This window comes from Xenopus laevis, chromosome 1L, assembly GCF_017654675.1.
Source record: "Xenopus laevis strain J_2021 chromosome 1L, Xenopus_laevis_v10.1, whole genome shotgun sequence".
In the NCBI taxonomy this organism is placed as follows: domain Eukaryota; kingdom Metazoa; phylum Chordata; class Amphibia; order Anura; family Pipidae; genus Xenopus; species Xenopus laevis.
Genome location: NC_054371.1, coordinates 159,400,121 through 159,406,120, shown reverse-complemented (window position 1 = coordinate 159,406,120; position 6,000 = coordinate 159,400,121). Strand labels below are relative to the sequence as shown.

The following is a 6,000-nucleotide window of genomic DNA, read 5'->3' as shown; positions in this document are numbered from 1 at the left end:
TGCAGCATGTCCACACACCCAGTGTCAAACAACATCTATCGCTTTTTCTTGTTGAAAATTGCAGCAAGGTTAGTGGGCGCATCTTGTACACTATAGGTTCTCCTTACTTCACCACAGGAGAAGTGCAACTAAAGTCAATCTGGATCTTGCTTCAGCTGAGTATACCCTGTGTCGATGATCGCAGTGAGTCCTCTGTGGCGCAGTTTGGTAGGGGGGCGGAAGGCCTGGCGAGGTAGATGTCAGCAGACTTTTGTTCTCCTTTAACCAGTGGCGTAACTAGATATTACTGGGCCCACAGCAAATTATTTTTAAGCCCCCCAAAATGTCTAGAGGTTGGCCTGTTTTACCAATATTTATTGAAATTGCATATAATTTAAGACCTCATGGGGCCCCTATACCACCTGGGCCCCCCTGCAGTTGCAGGGTCTGCTTCCTCTGTAGTTACGTCCCTGCCTTTAACTGATTGCTAAACACAGAATATTTTGCCATGAAAATGCAAACTTTTCCATTTCTGCACCTAATCCCACTCAGTTTATCTCTGACTCCATGTCCAGCAGTGGGGATACTCAAAGGAGCAGATGGCAGCGGATCCACTTTCCTCCACATCATGGGTACAAAAAACAGGCTGAGAACATGTCACCACATTGTGCCCTTGCCCTTAATGCAACACATGCTAATAGTATTGTCACGTGGGGCATCCCAAACTCTGGGGGTATTAAAGGAACTCATGGTTAGTCTACTCTTTGGCCTATAAATATCCTTTTCCACCTGACCCTCAGATTCTGCCAAGAGGACTGCCTGTGGCACCTACTACTAAATGCTAAGACTAATAACAGATGGTGCCCTAATCCAACATCCCTGGCACATCAGCATCTGCTGTCACTAAAATAGCCAAATTTCTGCTTTCTAAAAAATACAAATTTGGCTCTTAGACTTAAGGAAGGCTTTTAGCCTCTTTCACTTGTCGTGAAATGACAGAACCTTGAATATGTACTGCAAGTTTTATTTTTGTTTATTTGTATTAATTCTACAGCTTTGGCGGGCACACTTATTTTCCCTTCACTATTTGCTGCTTCCCTATGTGAGACCTCCATATCCTTCTGAGGTGGGATCATGAGCGCGCTGTCAATACACATTGTGTGCAGGTGTTTGGGCGGGTCTGTAGGTGGCGCTGTTGAGCAGTGGATGAGTGAATGAGGGAGGGGGCATTTGTGACGGGCAGGTGGAGCTGTAGCCACAGACACTTCGGGCTTTTATATACGTGAATGGGTGTTCAGTTATAACATGCACAGTTATGAGGTTGTACTGAAACGCCCTCGTGGAGTGAAAACAAAGAACCTTTCTGCATGTGCCTGCTCTTACGTGACTGCATTTCCCTGAACAGCCGCCTCACACACCACTTTTTGGGCTGCTCCACGTCCTGCACTGCTATATAGTATCAACTGAGACGCCGCACTCTCAACCACTGCCTCATGCACTGCCTTCTATTACTCTCACCTTGCGCTCTTCTTCCAGCTGCCTCTTGTTATTGATCCAAAGTGCGGAGCGCATCGGATAGGATTTGCGCCTTGCGCAGTCTAGTGCGCCAGGTAAGTTTTTATCCATTACCAACACGTGGGACTGAGCAGCTGATCAGACAGATTTAGCTGGGGCGCCACTTATCATTTGGATTGTTAGCAAGGGAGGGAATGAAAATGAAATCCAAGACACAAAACAGTAATAAGGCCAGTAGCATACAGAGCTAGAAATACTTTGTATAATATTTAATCTCTATTCTCTGTTTTATTAGAGTAGTTACACTCTTAGGAAGTACATATTATTATATGCACATATAACTTTTTCTTCATTTGTAACTAGCTAGCAAGATTTATGGTGGGAGCTGCCATATTGTTTCCCAGTGTATCCCCAAACAGTGGCTTATGAGCAACATGTCGCTCTCCAACCCCTTGGATGTTGCTCCCAATGACCTCAAAGCAGGTGCTTATTTTTTTAATTCCAGGCTTGGAGGCATAAAAACAGACGTACTGCCGAACAGAGGCTCTTGTAGGCTGCCAGACTACCCAGTGGCTACCACACAGCCCATAATTAGCACCCCCAGTAACTTGTGTTACACTCCAACTCTTTTTGACATTTGAATGTGGCTCACTGGTACAAAAAGGTTGGAGATCCCTTCCTTAGACAGTACAGGCTCAGGATATAACTTGTTCTGGGGACCTAGGGGCACCTTGATCTAGTTTTGTGCTTCAGACGTGTTCATTGCTGTCACACAGTAGTACATGTCTTCTGATTCAGTCCAGGTACCTGCGTGAGACAGAAATAGGTGCAGTCCGATCTTATTTGGTATTGGGTACCTGAGTCAACTGATAGAGCTGTATTTTGATCTGTTGGTGGAATTAGGTATGTGTGTATTTTGTAATCAACATAGTGACGTACTTACTGAATTTATTCAATAACACTCATTCAGCTGAATGCAGGGACTAAGGTTGCCACCTGGCCGGCATTTTACCGGCCTTTCCCGTAAAAATGATGGTTGGTCCCAATGTAATTAATAGGGAAAAAAGATAAATATATAGGAAGGCCGGTATTTTTTTCCAGAAAGGCAGGGATTGGGGTGTCAGTGATTATTTTATTTACACCCTGTTCATTTTTCAAGTGAGCCACATGCAGCTTCCTCAAAACAAAGTTCCCTTATTTTCCATAACATGAGTAAGGGGCCCTTGCCTGATGCCAAGCAATCCAGTTAGCAATGTGAGTACAGTATATTATGTCTGTATACTGACCATGCAACGCCATTAGTCCGGAAGTGTCATGCATTATTTATTATTTGTGTCAGGAGTAACAGCTACTGGATATGCTCCACCTAGTAACATAGTATCAAAACAAAACCACACAGCCCAGGAAAGGGTCACTAGCTGTTCTCAACATTTTGGTAAAGCACAACTCCCATCAGCCCTCCAATGGCCAAAGGCAGGTTGTGTTGTCACATTACTAATTGAACACCATGGCTGTCTGGTGAGGAATGTGTATATAGCTTGTGGTAAGAAGTCTAAAAAGAACTTCCTATTTCTAAGACGCAGCTTACTTCTCTATCAGCTAGCAGCTGTGGCAGTGAAACTTCGCTCCATCTGAGGAAAGCATGGCAAATTACATCATTGTTGCACACTACAGTTACGATTCCTCTTTTGCAGCTTAGCCACTTCAGTATTTTACACCTGGGCAGCTTCCAGAATTCACAGAGCTACTGCTGCTGGCCAACATCTTATGCTGTCACACAAGACCTTGATGATGAATATGTGTTGTGTGACTTCTGTATTGGGCATTTAATAACTATAGGATTATGGCACACGGGCATATTGTCCGTCAGTGTTTTTCAGCTGTTGGAAAAGCACTCAAAGGAGAATGTGCCTTAGGCAAAGGTTGTGGCACACAAGACATTTTCTCCACAACTGTTTTTCAGCTGGCAGAGATGCACACCACAGTGACCACATCCACCTTGCCACTTCCCCTTGACATCAATCTAAGCTGCCTGACACTGCTAATAGTAAGGTGGTGGGTGTTTTTTTTAGCACTGGGGCACATACAAACAGACATTTGACTGTGTGTTGCACACTTAACATCATTTTGTAGGCTGTATCTAGTAGAATTAAGGCAAAGTCAACTGGACATTTAGAGTTGCCTTTGTCTTAATTCTGCTAGATATGGAATATCATGACCTGGATAAATGAGAATCTTCTTAATCATTTTGTAAGATTATGCTGAGTATATGCAGCTCCAGATTATGCATAGTTCTTAAATCTCCTCCATAAAAAGCCTATCGTTGGTATTTGTGATTCCTTGAATTCTTTGGCCTGCAATAAATCTAATGAGAATCTAATAACAATTGGGTTAAGATAGCTGTTGTTTTACTGTGGATTTATGGAACCCATTCAATGTTCTGTTCAGTGTTCTGATGTAATTCATTGCAGCACAAAAATTCTGCTACATGGCCAACCAGCACCATGTTTGAATTATATTAAGAAGAATGAGGGGTGCTAGTGTTATAGTGCTATAAGAAAGATATATTTTCAGTTTAAGTAGACTTGATAATCATAACAATCTTTGCTTTCAGAGCCTTTTTTAATTGCAACCATAGAAAGGGGTGGTTCACCTTTTAAGTTAACTTTTACTTTGTTATAGAATGGCTAATTCTAAGCAACTTTTCAATTGGCCTTCATTATTTATTTCTAATTTTGGAATAATTTGCCTTCTTCTTCTGACCCTTTCTATCATTAAAATGGGGGGGGGTGTCACTGAACCCATCTTAAAAACAAATGCTCTGTAAGGCTACAAATGTATTGAAATTGCTACTTTTTATTACTGATCTTTCTAGTCGGGCCCTCTCCTGTTCAAATTCCAGTCTCTTATCTAAATCAGTGCATGGTTGCTAGAGTAATTTGGACACTAGCAACCGGATTGCTGTAATTGCAAACTGGAGAGCTGCCAAATAAAAAGCTAAATAACTCAAAACCTACAAATAATAAAAAATGCAAACCAATTGCAAACTGTCTCAGAATATTACTCTACATTATACTAAAAAGTTAATTTAAAGTTGAACAACCCCTTTCATTTGAACAGATGTTTAGTTTTCCAGTTGGAAACCTCCACATTCAACATACGACTGTTGAAATCCCTCATTTGGAAACCCAAAATAAAACATGCAGATACATGTTTAGATTTACTAGATTTGCTTTCTGGATCTTGAAATACTCTGCAAGTCCCAACATGAGCTATGTATGGTGCATCAGTGATGTGAAGTGCCATTTGCAGATATTCCTGGCACCATAATATGCTTAATATGTGTAATTTTAACAAACGCAGGCCTTTCTTGCCCCTGATCTCAGTTGCTCCGATGCAGTCAGATTCTTAGCCAAGCACACAAGCAAGGAATCTGTACAATTCAGACAGGATTTCGCAAACATAAACGGGGCCCCGGGTCAAAATGTGAAAATTGGGCATAATGCCCAGCCATGCACGTCTTTCTGCTTTTCTTACATTTTTTCTACAAGCCATAGCATTTTTCAGGTAACAGAACTTCGAGCTGACTAAAGCTGAGATATATGTGGCACAAGGGTTGAGTCGAAGGGAACTAGCCTGAAGGCCAGTCTCCTAGATCCTTTTAGAGAGAGTCAATTAGGGTGAAATATGGAAATAAACAAGTATCTGCTGCTCTAGATAGTCTTGAAAGTAAGGTTGAATGGTAACATTGTTTTCATGTATATATAACTTATATAGGAGCGCAGTATTACCAAGACCAAGTGTTTGACCTCAAAGGGACCAAAAAATGTCTGAAACTATTGCTTTAATTTTTGCAGCTTGTAGTTTACCAGGTTGAGTAGACATCTATTCAGCTCTGTACTTGGTTTCATAAACATAAATGAAGAATTGAAGATAGCCAGATCACCATACCTTAAATCGATAATAAAGAGTATGTCCATCCAAAAACCGTTTTTTCCCCATAATGACCGGAAATTTAATTCTAAGCAAGTTGCAAATAACCATAAATGAAACATGTTCAGTGATTCAAAGATTATTTATAAATACAATTAAAAGCCTTTTCTGTCTCTCTTACAACTATAACTGTACAGTTATGGGATCCTTTATCTGAAAACCCATTATCCAGAAAGCAACGAATTACAGAAAGGCCATCTCCCATAGACTCCATTTTATCCAAATATTTAAAAAATTGTTTCCTTTTTCTTTGTAATAATAAATAAGTACCTTTTACTTCAAACGAATACATAATTAACATTGGAAGCAAAATCAACCTTTGAGTTTATTTCATACATGATTTTCTAGTAGACATAAGGTATGAAGATCCAAATTACATGAAGATTCGTTATCAAAGAGCCACGGTCCTGAGCATTCTGGATAACAGGTCCCATACCTATATTACTCACAATGTTTGGGTAAGTATATTGACATTTGCACTGCTTATGTAAAGGATAGAAAAGATGATGTTTA

General features: G+C 40.6%; 1 protein-coding gene across 2 annotated transcripts in view; it reads left to right on the top strand.

Annotated features, from left to right (window-relative positions):
- The first annotated feature begins 1,169 nt into the window (after positions 1–1,169).
- Positions 1,170–6,000, top strand: part of trpv4.L (transient receptor potential cation channel, subfamily V, member 4 L homeolog) — a 51,870-nt gene continuing 47,039 nt past the window's right edge. For both annotated transcript variants that reach the window (XM_018261018.2, XM_041566056.1), the window contains exon 1: positions 1,170–1,589. The gene's annotated coding sequence lies outside the window, so the exon portion shown is untranslated. The remainder of the gene's footprint in view (positions 1,590–6,000) is intronic.